At 48.9% G+C, this 16,022-nt stretch overlaps 1 protein-coding gene across 9 annotated transcripts in view; it reads right to left on the bottom strand.

Annotated features, from left to right (window-relative positions):
• The window catches only part of Eps15l1 (epidermal growth factor receptor pathway substrate 15 like 1), an 87,130-nt gene that overhangs the window by 64,300 nt on the left and 6,808 nt on the right, over positions 1-16,022 (bottom strand). The window lies entirely within an intron of this gene.

Genomic DNA, 16,022 nt, shown 5'->3' on the forward strand with positions numbered 1-16,022 from the left:
CCCCAGTTCTAGTAAGGATGTGTGCACCCCGCATCTCTAGCACAGAGGGCTCACACAGGCAGTGGCAGAAGCAGGGCCCCCTTTCCTTGCCCCCTCCAAGCCCCAGGTGTTAGGGGAATGTCAGCATGTGACCCTGGGTCACCAGACTGGACTTAGCTGTTTTTAGGGCCCCTACCAGCTGCCTATTTAACAGTTGACAGTGCACAGACTCCTGCTGTAAGGGTCCTCCAGGACACATAGCCTTGTGCTGAAAAGACCCACTCCCACTGTGCAGGAAGCCAAAGCACACCCCACATTCAGCCAGAAGTGTCTGGCTCAATCCAAGCTCCAATACACAGGTCCCACTTATTACCTCCCTCACTGGCCTCAACAGGACACCTCAATAGGGAGCTTCCCTCAATAGGGAGTCATCTGAGGGAGGAAGCCACCCCAGTGGGGAAGTACAGTTCACAGCCACTAAGCAGCAGTGGGGTCTCCAGCCCTGAGGGAAGAGATGGCTGAGGCAGGAGTCAGGACAGCCGGGGTATTTAGTGATACCCTGTCTCAAACAAAAAAATAAAACAAGTAAACAACCAAGCCACTATATGAAAGGGCTTTCTCTGTTGGGGCTTTTGGAAGACTGAAGTCCAGATGCAGGGAGCGTCAACCCGACGGAGCAGTGGGGGAAGGGGTACCTTCTGGTTCAGCCAGGGGCTCCATACCCTGAAGCTTCAGGCTGCTATCACCCTGGAAATAATTCCCCATGGGAGGGTATGTCCTGTCTACTCCCTCTGCCTGGCTAAATGTGGGTGTCCTGCTTGGCTATCCCAACCACCAGAGTTTACAGGAAAAAAAATCTGTTCTTGATCAATGGCCCAGCCTTGGGCACCCATCACAAAACACACCAGGGCTGAGTGAAGAGAGTGACCTAAGGGTAACTTAAAGAAGGCTGCCATCCACACAGCTGTGGGGAGATGGAGGAGGAGGGTGGCGTCCACACAGCTGTGGGGAGATGGAAGAGAAAGGTGGCGTCCACACAGCTGTAGGGACATGGAAGAGAGGGGTGGTATCCACACAGCTGTAGGGACATGGGGGGTGGGGGGCACCTTCTGAACCATTATGAGGTTTATCAACACTTCCTTAAGGTCTGTGGAGCAGGTCTTCAAGTCCCAGCACTCAAGAGGCAGAGGTAGGAGGATCTCTGTGAGTCTGAGGCCAGGCTGGTCTACATAGTGATGATCAGGCTACCTAGGGCTAACATAATGAAACTATCATTAAAAACAAACACTTCCTTAACCTGGCCTACCTATGATACTGATGGTTCCTGTCTAAGACAAAACCCAAACCAAGCAGAATGGCCAGATCCACAATAAAGAGAAACAAGGGCCAACATTCAGAGTGGCTGCCACAGCCAGGCCTACTCAAGCCTGTTCCAACCCTGAGACTGACTGCCTAGGAGCAGGGCAGCAGAATGCTGTGGACACAGATGAGGAAACAGAGTAAACATCAGACATGAATCACGCTTCCTTTTATGCCATTGCTTCCTGGGGACACTGAAGCCACAGCTACAGGCTGTCTAAGTGTTTACTGTGACACCATCCAAGCCTCAGTCCACAGCCTTGGCCAATCTGTGAAACAGGTATGAACAGAAACCGCAGTCACAGCTAGCTCATGATACAGGCAGTGGTCCCCAAGGTGAGCTTCCAGACTAGGATAGAGCCCTCCATTTGCCCACATTTGCCACACAAACTACCCACATAAGTCTAGGGACCAGAGACCAAGGCTTTGAGGGCAAGAGGCTGCAGGGCATGAAGATGGTCACAGCTGACTACACAGCCAAGACACCACACTTTCCTCTTAAACTACAGCATGCAGGTCAGTTAGGCCCCTTCACTTTTCCTTCAGCTGGGCGAGACGGCTGCGAGAGGGCATGGAACAGTTTTGCACACTGCTGCTGAGGAGCTTCAAAACACCACGGCTCTGGAGAAAATGGGAAAGTGGCGATCCCCTTGTGGAGAAGATGGTCTAGGGACCACATGCCAACAGCTCCAACTCTGGCAGGGCCCAGCCGAGAGCAGGCTACTCACAAGCACTGGCATCCAGCTGACCCCTGCCATATCTACTTCCTACATGTTCAGCTGAAACTGAGTTTCAGACAGAGCTAGATCTTGGACCTCTGGGGCTGAGAAGATGCTCAGGAGGCGAGCAAGAGAGCCTGAGTTAGGATCTCCAAAGCATGTGTAAGGGCAGCTATAATCCCAGCACCCCTTCTGTGAGGAAAGAGGCAGCTCTTGAGCCTGCCAGAGAGGCATGCAGTGGAAAGAAGGAGACAGATACCCAAGGCCATCTGTCCTGACAGCTCTGCTGCAGTTTATACCACACCCATGCACACTGGCTTTGTTGTTTTGTTTTGTTTATATTTTTGAATCTTTGAGGAAGGCTCATTTTGTGTTGTATAGTACTCAGGATTGATCCTAGGACCTCACACATGCTAGGCCAGCTTTACCTGAGCTATGCGCCAGCCCCTTACTAGGGGATTCTGGGAACTCTAGAGCTCTCAACAGGTGGCAGGAGTAAAAAGACATAAAAGAAAGAATGTAAATGACAAAAGTATCTATAATCCATTCTCCTGATAAAGTGAAACACAGTAGCACATGCCTGTTATCCCAGCCCTCTCCTCAAGATAGGAGGATCTGGACAGGGCAGTCTCATCCTCCTGTGAGAGGCCATGCTCCTCACGGCTCCATGTCTCACATCCAGCATTTTTATCTGAAGCCTGTGTTTCAGACAAGGATATCCTGGTATGTATCCCTAGCCGATCTAGCACTCGAGACTAGCTTGGGCTGATCTCAAAACTCTCAGCAACCTCTGCCTCTGCTCCTTAAGGCTGGGATTACTGGGAGTCTACATATGCCACCATGCCGGCCTTGAGCTCCTCATCAGTCATCCTATAGGGTAAATACTACAGAGCAGACAGTATGCTGCCTCCTGTATATTGGTGCTACAATGGACCTTCCCCCATGCAGGCCGTGAGTGCTGAGACTTACAGGAAGGAGCCCCAGGCTGGGAGGCCTTCACTCCATCCTAACTTGCTGCAAAGACAGCCCAGGTGTGGCAGAGCTGGGCAGTTACATGGGCTTGTGACCAGAGAAAATGGACTCTTGGGGCTCCATAACAGTGTACTTTATAAAACCAAAGTAACCAGTGGCCAGAGACAGCACACAAAGCCACTTGAAAACAGGCGCAGCCTGCTGTTTGCCCTTGGTACAGAAGGAAGGCACATCTGAAGTCCTGTAGGGAAGCCCAGACACGACCCAGAACATGGCCTGCAGAGGTGTGAGTGCCAGTCCTGTCACCCCAGCTCTTTGCAGTGGGGACAAGCAGGAAGGAACAGAGAAGCTGGTCATGGAAGCACGACCTGCAGCTGTGGTGGGATCTTTAAACCCTGGGCTACACAGTCACACCCTGCCTCAGAAACACACAAAAAAACATTAACAGGATCAAGGCTGTAGCTCAGCTGGCAGAGTGCTTGCCTGGCATGCACAAAGCCTGGCTCCATCTCTACAACCACATAAATAATCCCAGCACTCAGGAGAGGTAGGCAGGACAGAGAGGTGAAGGTCATGACTGGTTAGATAGTAAGTCTGAGGCCAACCTCAGCTACATAAGGGCCTGTTTCAAAAAAAAAGTCTTTTTTTTTTTTTTTTTTTTTTTTTTAAACTGGAGGCAATGGTGGTGCACACCTTTAATCCCAGCACTAGTGAGGCAGAGGCAGGTGATCTCTGAGTTTGAGGACAGCCTGGTCTACATGGTTGAGTTCCAGGACAGCCAGGGCTATGTAGAGACACCCTATCTTGAAAAAACAAAAACAACAACAACAAAAATGGGCTGTTCTGTTGCTGTGACAAAACACCAGAATCACAGCAAAAGGGTTTTAGTTTCAGAGGCTTAGTCCCATTATCATCAGAGCAGGAACACGGCAGCACACAAGCAGGGGCTGTAGCTGATCTGGGGGGGGGGGGAGGGGGGGCAGAGACTGACTGGGCTTGGCTTGGACTTTTGAAACCTCAAAACTTACCCCCAGTGACACACCCCCTCTAACAAGGCCACACTTCTTTTTTTATTACATTTCAAATTAATTATTTATTTATATCCCAAATGTTGCCCCCCCTCAGAGTTGAGTTCTTCACCCCGTCTCTCCTCCCCTTCATCTCTAAAGGGAGCTCCCCTGTTCCCCACTCCCCCAGGCAATCAAGTCTCTACAGGATTAGACACATCTTCTCCCACTAAGACCAGACAAAGCAGTCCTCTGCTACACATATGCCAGGGGCCTCAGACCAGCCCCTTTATGTTCTTTGGTTGAAGGCCATGCCTCTTATTCCTTACAATTCCTTCAAATAGTGCCACTTCCTCAAAGATGGTCTACAGTAAGGGCCATTTGCATTCAAACCACCACACCTGGTGACCTAGCTTCAATCCCCAGAACCTACATAATGATGGAAGAAAAGGCGCGACTTCAAATATACACTGTGTCTTCTGACGGCTATACACATATTGTGCCCACTCTGACCTCCACACACAATGTGGCACATGCTCTACCTCCTCCATAATAATAAAATTATTTTAAAAATAACAAAGAAACAGAGCTGTGGCTCAGCAGATCAATTTGCATAGACAAGGTCCTAGGTTTTATTCTTAGCACTTCAATCAATCAATCAATCAATCAATGTAAAAATGAGGAACAAGATAGCTCATAGAGAAGAGCAGGCCATGCTAGGTCAGGAGGACAACGTTCCCCACTCGCAGCTGTGCTGGGAGAACATCTGGCTGCAAAATGTCCAGCCAACAGGGCTTCCTACCTGGGGCTCTTTCAGGTTATGGGTACTTTTCATATCACACAGCACCATCTTCTGGACTCAAATTAGGACTCAAATCTAAGCACAGAACTCAGCTGTTTCCAAGAGCCTGGCACACAGAGCCTAGCAAGCTTCCTAGTGTATTTCATGCATGCCAATCCCAGAAGGTCAGCTGTGCAACCTCCTGTCTGTAGAGCCACGCCTATAACCAACTATTGTACTGTGGAGCACTCCTACTTGTGGTTTTGAGCAAGCAATATGTAGCCTGCATTACAGAACAGAATGAGGTGGCAGCCTTGCTGTCTACTCAGCAAAGTCAAGACCAGCCATGGAACAGAGCTGGCAGAGGCAGACAAATTCTGGGTCCTGCTCTAAAGGTGAAACAACGCAACTGCAGACACTAACCTGTGTGTCCCGGATGTACAGGCTTAAGCCTCTTCCCTCAACTCCAGCCAGACTTCTGCTAACTGTGGAATCATTCTCAGACTGATACAGAAAGGCAGAACTAAAAAACATGTCTGTGCATGTGTATGCCACAGTGCATTCAGGTGTCAGAGGACACCTTTTAAGAGTCAGTTCTCATTCACCATGTAGGTCCCAGGGCTCAAACTCGAATCATCAGGCTTGGTGGCAAGCACATTTAGCAGCTTCTTAATTTTTAAAAAGTATAAAAAATAGCTGGGCAGTGGTGGCACATGTCTTTAATACCAGTGCTCAGGAGGCAGAGGCAAGCAAATCTCTGATCAAGGCCAGCCACATCTACAGAGAGAGGACAGGCCAGGAGCTCTCTACACAGAGAAAGCCTATCTCAAAAAGCATAGATAGATAGATAGATAGATAGATAGATAGATAGATAGATAGATATTGTGTACGTGGGCTGGAGAGATGGCTCAGTGGTTAAGAGATAAGAGAACTGACTGCTCTCCCAGAGGTCCTGAGTTCAATTCCCAGAAACCACATAGTGGCTCACAACCATCTGTATGTAATAGGATCTGATGCCCTCTTCTAGTGTGTCTGAAAAACAGCTACAATGTACTCATATAAATATAATTAATACATCTTTAAAAAAACTGTGTACATGTGTGTGCACTCCCCTTAGAGGACAGGTTCGTCTCCCACCTTGTGGGTCCAGGAGACTGAACTCAGGGTTATCAGGCTTGGCAGCAAGTGCCTTTACCTACTTGTCAGTCGCCCACCCCTTTTTAAGGAATCAATGGTGGAAGACGTTGAAGAGATGGCTTAAGAGCAATACTGAGCTTGCAAAGACCTGAAAAAAAGCTCACAACTGCCATAATTTCAGTTCCAGGGAACCAATACCTCCTCTGACCTCCAAAAGTACCGCCTGTATGTACATTTCACACAAAGTCATGCAAGAACAAACACACAAATAAAAATAAACAAGTCAGAGGAAGAGACAGAAGAGGAAGAAAGGCTAATGTGTCTGACTGCAGCTCTCTGCAGCCATGTCAATCAAGGAGATATAACGAGCAGGCAGAAGACAAGTGTGCACCATGCAGCATAACAGACCCTAGACATGACTGTGAGACACACTGGCTAAGCTCTGTTTGCTCATATTATCATTATTATTTTGGCATTTTGAGACAAGATGTCAATATGTAGCCAAGGCTGGCCTTGAACTCACTATGCAACTCAGGCTTGCCTCAGCCTCCAAAGCACTAGGATTACAGATGTGCAGGCATCCCCACACTGCCCTACACGACCACCTCCATGTTTGCAATGCTAGAGATGGAACCTTGAGTTTGGCACATGCTAGGCAAGGAGCTACACCTCTAACCCTGTTCCAATGGAGCCTAATAACAGTGGAGCAGGAGAGATGGCCCAGTGGTTAAAGGTGCTCGCCCAAGTCTGACCCCTACTCTTGCAAGTTGTTCTCTGACCTCCATGCAATAAGTGTAATTTTTTTTTTAAAAAGAAGTAGAAGCCACAACAGGAGCCTCATCCAAAGGCTGGAAGGGGGAGGTAGCTTGGTAGCTGGAAGAAGGACAGTTTTCAGCACAGTGGTGTTTGTTTGGGTTTTGTTTGTTTGTTTTGGTTTTGGGTTTTTTTGTTTTGTTTTGTTTTGTTTTGCTTTTGAGACAGGGTTTCTCTGTGTAGTCCTGGCTGTCCTGGAACTCACTCTGTAGACCAGGCTGGCCTCGAACTCAGAAATCCTCCTGCCTCTGCCTCCCAAGTGCTGGGATTAAAGGCGTACACCACCACCGCCCGGCATCAGCACAGTGCTGGAACAACACAGAACCAAGTGGCTCTCGGCCTGCCAGTCACATATATAAAAGATACAGGTAAAAACTCAAATGATCATGACTTCATTCAGTATAAAATGTAAAAATACAAAACATTTAGGAAAAATCTTTAGAATTCGGGGATAGAAAACAGAGAAGCTGGGATGCCTGCTGCACGTGTACAGAACCTAGGCTGCACATCCAGGCCGGTCATCCCCAATGTTTACTGAGCATGTCACGACCCAGGTTCCCATCAGCCATACTTCCTGAGCATATGGTACATATATGGTACCAGGTTCCATCCACAGCACTGAAATGACAAATTAAAATGACCTGATACTACAGTGAAAGACTAACTCAAGCTGCCCGAATTCAAGTGCTCACAGAAGAGTGGGAGACAAGGGGCTCAGGGTGTCTACAGAGCATTCATCCTTCTGCAAAGCACAGTCCAATGAGAGGTAAACACACAAGGGCCATTCCAGTAAAGACACAGATGGAGAAGAGTGCAAAGATTCTGGGTGTCAGGAGTCAGCAGAGAAACCAAAACTAAATGCCCCTGGGGCAGCTGCTGAGCACGGAACTGCTAAAAACCCCCAAACTGCACAATGCTGCAGCAGTCCTGGGCCTCCACTCTCCAACAAGAGCTTCTGTGTAAAGCACCCTGTCATTAGCCTACATGTGTCCATCTGTCTGCTGGAAGCCACACCATGGCTCCCAGAGAGTCAACTCGGCAGACACTGATGGAGCATGTTAGACACAGCCTGAGGGCAAGCCAGTCATACCAGTCCTTGGAGGCTGAGGCAGGGGAATTACTAGCTCTAGGGGAGTCTAGGCTCAGCACTTCCCCCTCCAAAAGAACATACTTGAAGGCCAAGATATAGCTGGGAGGGAGGCAGAGGGAAAGGGACAGGGAAGGGGGAGCTAGGCACAGCCCCAGACTGAGGAGGTGCTCGGTGGTAAGGCGCCTGCTGTGCAAGTGTGGTAACCTGACTTAGATCCCTAGCAGGGTGTAGTTGAATACATCTGTACCTTTAGGACGGAGATGTGGGGACCCAGAGCTGAGAGGGCAGCCACTGTAGCCATCTAGGAGCCCCAGATCCAATTAGAGATTCTCAAAAGATGAGGTTGAGCCAGTGACATGGCTCAGCCAGTAAGAGCACTTGTCACAAAACCTTGACAACCTCAGTTTGATCCCTGAACCCTCCAAGGTAGAAGCTAACCTCTAAGTTCTACAAGAACACCGTGACAGTCTTGTGGACAAGCATCATACATGATACAAAATTAAAAATTATTAAAGACAAGGTTGACAGCAATAGGAGACACTCAACACTACTCTCCCAGCCTCCATGTGCGTAAGCACACACATGTACTTGCACACACTCAGGTACACACAAAAATTAAAGTGAAAATGTACCATAGACTTAAACACAAAACATACAAATGCAATAGGATAACAGAATAATCTAGAAAACCACCACACAGACCCTATGGCCACACAAAGCAACCAGAGACTGAGCACAAGGGGCCAGTCCCAAAAGGTGACTGCTCGCTATCTGACCAGCAGGTTAACGCCACAGCAACAGCCAGCTGCTGGTTGCTGAGGAACTGGAGGGAGGAGGGAAGCAGGAGCGGGGGAGAGAAGGAGACCACTGTTCAGGTACACAGGACCACAACCATCTCACTGTTTCTTTTTGTGTCTGTGCACACACATGCACACACTCATGTGCCCCAACTCTAAAGCCAAAGTCAAGGTCATTTTTAGCTACACAGCAAGCTAGAGGTCACCCTCAGCCAGTTGCAATTCCATTTCAAAAACAAACAAGCAAACAAAGACCTTGGAATTAAAGAAATGCGTTTGAGCTGGGATGGTGGTACCTGCCTTCATCTCAGTGAGGTGAGACTGAGACAGGAAATGAGGGGCTCCAGGTCAGCCTGGGCCACACAGGAGACCAAATAGTGAGACTCTGACTCTGCAATGAAAAGCAAAACCAAGATTGTGCATGTGGCTGAATGAGGGGCTCGGAAAGACTGGTGCAGAGATGGCAGAGTGTGGCTACCTGTGGTGAGCTTATGCTGTCACTCAGCCCTTCCTATCCTTCTAGCGTGTCAGGCCTCTGTATAGAAGACCATGGCCAGGCACTTTTTTTTTTTTAATTTTTTATTGGATATTTTATTTACATTTCAGATGTAATTCCCTTTCCCCATTTCCCCCCCACCCAGGAACCCCCATCCCATCCCCCTTCCTCCTACTTCTATGAGGATATGCCCCCACCAACTCTCTCACTCCCACCTCCCCACCCATGATTTCCCCCACACTGGGGCGTCCAGCCTTCACTGGACCAAGAACTTCCTCAACCACCTATGCCTGACAGTGCCATCCTCCCCTACATATACAGCTGGGGCCATGGGTCCCTCCCTAAGTGCTCCCAGGCTGGTGGTTTAGACCCTGGGAGCTCTGGTTGGTTGGTATTGTTGCTCTCCCCATGGGGCCGCAAACGCTCTCAGCTCCTTTGGTCTTCTCTCTCACTCCTCCATTGGGCACCCCATGATCAGTTCAATGGTTCCACATCTGTATATTTCAGGCTCTGGCAGACCTCTAAGGAGACTGCTTTATCAGGTTCCTGTCAGCATGCACTTCCTGGCATCTACATCAGTGTCTACCTTTGGTGACTGCACAAGGGATGGATACCCAGGTGGAGCAGTCTCTGGACGGCCCCTCCTTCAGTTTCTGTCACATGCTTTGTCTCCATATTTGCTCCCATGAGTATTTTGTTACTCCTTCTAAGAAGGGCCAAAGCACTCACACTTGGTTTTCCTTCTTCATGAGCTTCATGTGGTCTGTCTGTGAGTTGTATCTTGGATATTGCGAGCTTTTGGGCTAATATCCAATTATTACTATTACTAGTTATTATTATTATTATTATTGAGTGCATACCGTGTGTGTTCTTTGGTAATTGGGTCATCTCACTCAGGATATTTTCTAGTTCCATCCATTTACCTAAGAATTTCGCGAATTCATTGTTTTTAGTAGCTGAGTAATACTCCATTGTGTAAATGTACCACATTTTCTGTATCCATTCCTCTGTTGAAGGACATCTGGGTTCTTTCCAGCTTCTGGCTATTATAAATAAGGCTGCTATGAACATAGCGAAGCATATGTCCTTGTTATATGTTGGGCTAGGCACTTCTGCTCTACCAGGAACCTGAACAGCCAGGCTGCTGACCAGCAGATATTGAAAGAGAACTTTCCCACCAAGACCAGGCTCTTGTCCAACCCTGAAGAGCTGTCTTTCTGAGCAGGTGAGTCTTATGGGAAGAAGAGTACTGTGCCTGTGGCCCTTGGTTCCAGCGCTAGCACACATCTGTACCCCCAGCTACAGCAACAGCCTGAAGTACACCAGAAAACCTGTCCAGATATGCAGGGCAGGAAGGGCCAGAGAACTGTTCCTCCTGAAGTCAGAAATGGACAGAGAGGGTCAGTATGGAGCTAGGACTGACCAAGACAGTAGACTGCTGAGACTGACAGAGCACTTTAGAAGGGATACCTTAGATTGGGCCACAGCTGCCACAGCTGCCAAGCACTGGTAAAGTAAGGAGGGAAGACATGGAGCCCCACGCCACAGCTCAAGGTCCTGCTTCCATCCCTAGCACCACAGAAAAAGACCAAAGGTTGAAAAACTATACACGGTGTGGTGGGACCATATTGACAGGGCTTCCTTGGTAGCTGGCTTGCCTCTTCCTGTTCTCTGGAGTTCTGGACTTGCACCATCTTTCTCTGTCCATAGGACAGGTGGTTGGAGGAGCTGGCAGAGGGTGGTGGTTTCAGTAGGTTTGGCCCTATAGACTGATGTGTTTGAATGCTTGGCCCAATCAAAGGTAATGAGAAAGTGGAGCCAGGCCGGGCAGTGGTGGCACATGCCTTTAATCCCAGCACTTGGGAGGCAGAGGCAGGTGGATTTCTGAGTTTGAGGCCAGCCTGGTCTACAGAGTGAGTTCCAGGACAGCCAGGACTACACAAAGAAACCCTGTCTCAAAACAAAACAAAACAAAACAAAACCAAAAAAAAAAAAAAAGAGAGAGAGAGAGAGAGAGCGAGAGAGAGAGGGAAGGAGAGAGAGAGAGAGAGAGAGAGAGAGAGAGAGAGAGAGAGAGAGACAGTGGAGCCAGGAAAATTTTTAGATTCCCAAACAGTTCCATGAGCTGAATGATCTAGAGACACCCTAGTTTGGGTGTACCCACCCCAACCAGAGGCTACTTGCCCTCTCTCCATGTGTGGAACTAGAAGAAAGCAGAAAGCATCTATTGCTACCAGGCAACCTAGGGTCCCAGCCTCCTCTACAAGAAATGACCTGAGAGCAAAAATCACTTGCAGCAGCTTTCTGAGACAACAGACCTTAAAGCAGTCTGTCTGGCTGTGTGTCTTAGTTAGGGTTTCCATTGCTGTGAAGAGACACCATGACCAAGGCAACTCTTATAAAGGACAACATTTAATTGGGGCTGGCTTACACTTTCAGAGGTTCAGTCCATTATCATCATGGTGGGAAGCATGGCAGCATCCAGGCAGACATCGGTGATAAAGGAGCTGAGAGATCTACATCTTGATCTGAAGGCAGCCAGGAGGAGACTGGAGTTTTTTCACACTGGGCCTAGCTTGAGCATTTTTAAGACCTCAAAGCCCCACCTCCATAGTGACACACTTGCTTTAACAAGGTCACACCTCCTCCAACAAGGCCACACCTCCAAATAGTGCCACTCACCATGGGCCAAGCATTCCAACACATCAGTCTATGGGGGCCAAACCTACTCAAACCACCACCCTCTGCCAGCTCCTCCAACCACCTTAACTTGACTCACTAAGGCAAGTAGTCCCACCCTGACATTATGGCACATGCCAGTCACCTTAGCACTTAAGAGACAGGAGGCTGGCTATGAGTTGTGTAGGCAAGCCTGAGCCAAGGTAACTTTGTCTCAAAAAACCAAGAGACAGCTAAGCAGTCCTGTGCGGGGGGGCCAATAGCTCCATCCAACAGATGTGGATTCCTTCCTAACCCAGCCCTAGATTGTTGGGCAGCCCTGGGACAGTAGACCTCCTTTTATTTATTTTTTAAAGATTTGTTTATTTTTTATTTATATGAGCACACTGTTGCTGTCTTCAGACACACACTAGAAGAGTGCATTGGATCCCATTACAGATGGTTGTGAGCCACCATGTGGTTGCTGGGAATTGAACTCAGGACATCTGAAAGAGCAGTCAGTGCTGTTAGCCACTGAGCCATCTCTCTAGCCCTAGACAATGTTTTAGAGTCTCAGTCTCCAAAACCCACCACCAAAGCCTGGCGGTCCTCTGCTGTAGTGATTCATTACATCACATGGCTCTAGATGGAAGGTCATCCTGTCGCTAGAAACTCCCTTCTATCCTGCCCCCACTCAAGCCTCTCCAATCCTGTGCAGAAGATGCCCCCAAAGAGAAGTAGGGCCTTGGCTCCACCACTCTTCCCCTGCTCCCTTATTCCATCAACCAGAGCCTGAGGATGCACTGTGTGTGACAACGCTTAGGCTTCATGAAGGACAGCCCACAAAGGAGTCCAGGATGACAGACAGTGACCATGTGGCACAGTAAGGGGCTTTAAAACTGAAGCAAGGACTCTTCAGCAGAGAGCACAGAAGCCACATGTCACACAAGTCATCCCAGTAGTAGGAAGGTCCAGGTCAGCTTGGGCTACAACAGTGAAGCCCCCATCCCAAACAACAAATAACGGTGATAACAAGGAGAGACATGGTGGATTGGGTAGTATTCAATCAGACAAAAGAGCACACACTAGGTAACAAAGCTGTTCACACTATGCTGAGAGGCTGGGGTGAGAGCCTTGGGAGGGGCCTGCAAACCAGAGGGCTGCGTAGACTACAGCCCCAGCAAGACTAACCTCCCAGAAGCTGAGATGCAGGTATGACTGTAAGCAGGATGCTTTCCTCCAGGACATCATTATAAGCACCCAGGGCAGTAGAGAGGACGACTCTGCTTCAAATAGCCTCCACACTCAATGTGTCCAAGGGACAGTCAACAGATGCAGCAGTACCCAAAAGCCATGACTTCTCAGACTTCAGACACTACATGCTCACCACCCATCATAGTCCAGCCTCCCCTCTGCCTATTCTTGAACAGCATCCTGGAAAACCTGGTATTTTCACCCCAAAGGGTACCTCAGCTCAGCAGGCTTGCCTGTCACACCCAGGGCCACCCCCCACCTTCTAGAGAAGCCCACTCTGCACAGCACTGTGTCTGCACGGATGCCCTGGGCCTTGAAAGACTCCTTTCCTTCATGGCCCCTGGGGCCATCTTCTCTCTCCTATAATGACTCCATCTCTGCCTAACCCACTATCCCCTACCTGAGCACAGGGACCAGGATTTAGGTTTGAATGTATCTGGCCTCCATTAGGATGCTTCCAACCTGCCAGGACTCTTCACATCCACCCTGACCCTTGTAGAGCCAGCCCATCCCCCCTTCCCACTCTGGACACTCACTGGCGTCATCAGCCTTGGTCACTGCCCAACTACTGTCCTTAGACAGCAGGTGCTGAGGTCCAGGATCTTGAGCCATTGTCTAGTCAACTGACACAAACAGGAGTAAACTGGCCAGGTCAAAGGACCAGGGTCAAAGCCACTTCTAGACAAGGAAGAACAAAAGCCAGCGTGCCTTCTTTCTGGCCACCACATGCTGCAGTTCCACTTGCCAACATGAAGCCTCACCTCAACCATTTCTAATGACGAGAACACAGCACTGTGGACTAGGCCTAGGACAACCCAACCTCTCTTCTGCCTAACTAGAGGAGCAGGCAGAACAATTTCACCATCTCAGACTATCTCTACTGAATGCCCCATATCAATTCCAGAAAACCCTAACAAGACCATGGCAGGTTAGTGCACTCCTGTACAAACTAACACACATTTGCTCGCTCAACCTCAGTCACACTAATGGCTACACCCCACCCTGCCTTTCTTTTCCTGTCTGATGAGGTTCATCAAACATCAGGACACTGTCACCCCTGGATGTCACAATGGTTTCCGTGCTGAGTGCTGGGGCTGACTGCTCCCCAGCCAGGACTGAGCCACTGTCCTGGGCAGTGTGTCTCTCCCACCCTATGCCTTGGGCCCCAAACTGAGAGAAAGGTGCTTCTTAAGTTCTGAATTCATGATTCATTCCTTCTCCTTGCATTTTTCACACGGCAGGAGTTGGCACTGCAGGGGCAGAGATAAGGACTATTCCTCACGGTCCAGTATGAGCAGTAGTCCCCACTAGGCCCAGACTCCCAGCTCCTATCCCAAGTTTCCAAAACTAGCAGGAGTGAAAGAGACAAACTTAGAGACCCCCTCTCCCAGAGAACAAAATCCAAGAGGTAAATGCCTGCCAGACCCCAGCAGAGCACAGATGGGGGCATGACCTGAGGCTCATCCAGCCCAGTGGGGTAATGCTAAGTACTACAGTCCCATACCAGCCTGAAAACTGGCTTCTCTTAATCCAAAAGGGGCATTCCCTTCAATTTTACATTTCCCAGTAAAGAAAACCGTCCTCAGCTATTTGTCTAGCACGTGCAAGTTGATGGCTTCCATTCCCAACCCCAAAAAATAAGGGCTAGGAGGCTGGAGGAAGGGCAGGCTAGTTCCCTGTGATGAGGCCCTCTCCACCCTCCAATGGACATCTGTGCCAAAGAGGTAAAGCAGAGGGGAGAAGTAGCCTGTGGCTGCCCTGGAGCTTAAGGCTCTGGTATGCATAGCCAATGGCTACTTCTTTCATTCATTTGTTTACTGGGAGGACATGCATGGGCACAGTGCCTGTGGAAGTCAGAGGACAACTTGTAAGAGTTGAATCTCTCCTTCTAAAGATCTATTTATTTATTTAATGTATATGAGTACACTGCAGCTGTCTTCAGACACACCAGAAGAGGGCATCAGATCCCCATTACAGATGGTTGTGAGCCACCATGTGGTTTCTGGGAATTGAACTCAGGACCTCTGGAAGAGCAGTGTTCTTAACCGCTGAGCCATCTCTCCAGCCCCAAATCTCTCCTATATGTGACTTCCAGAACTGGATTCAAATCATTAGACTTGGTGAAAAGTGCCTTATGCATCTCAAAGCATCTCAAGGTCCACAGCTACTGCTTCCTACTGCTTCCTACTGCTTCCTCTGGACTGTGTTTCTGACACTGCACACCCACGCCCTGCATGCCCCATGGCAGTGCACACCACCCAGCTCCACTCAGGGTTTCGGGACTCCTCTGTCAGCTTGCACAGAACATGCAGCCACACCCTGGGATACAGAATGAATAATAAGGCATGGGCGGGAGAGGTAATACATCATGGATCAATCACTCTACCTAGGAACTTCCAAGCCAAGAACAATGGTTGCTGTGGCCACCCAGCTACTCAGGAGGCTGAAGCAAGAAGGTGAAAACTTGGAGGACAGCCTGAGCCACAATGCCTCACAATAAAATTTTTTTAAACTTATTTTTATTTTATGCGCTTTAGTGTTTTGCCTGCATGTATGTCTGTGTGAGGATGTCAGATCTTGGAGTTGCAGACAGTTGTAAGCTGCGATGTGGGTGCTGGGAATTAAACCCAGGTCCTCTGTAAGAGCACTCAGTACTCTTAACCGATGAGCCATCTCTCTACCCCTCAGAATAAATTTCTTAAGATCAGAGCTATAGCTCAGTTGGTAGAGCACAGTCTTAGTGGTACGTTCTTGTCATCCCCACTTTGGGAGGGAGGGGCAGGAAGATCATACTGCAATGTCACATCCTCTACTCAGGTCATTTCAGCCTGGGCACCATGACAGCCTGTCTCAAGATATGTTTTGTTTGTTTTAAATGAGACAAAGAGACAGGGAATTTAGGATAATATAGAAATCACAAACAGACATGGAGCAAAGCACAGTCAGTCTATCACACTAGC

Source organism: Arvicanthis niloticus, chromosome 16, assembly GCF_011762505.2.
Source record: "Arvicanthis niloticus isolate mArvNil1 chromosome 16, mArvNil1.pat.X, whole genome shotgun sequence".
Taxonomy (NCBI): Eukaryota; Metazoa; Chordata; class Mammalia; order Rodentia; family Muridae; genus Arvicanthis; species Arvicanthis niloticus.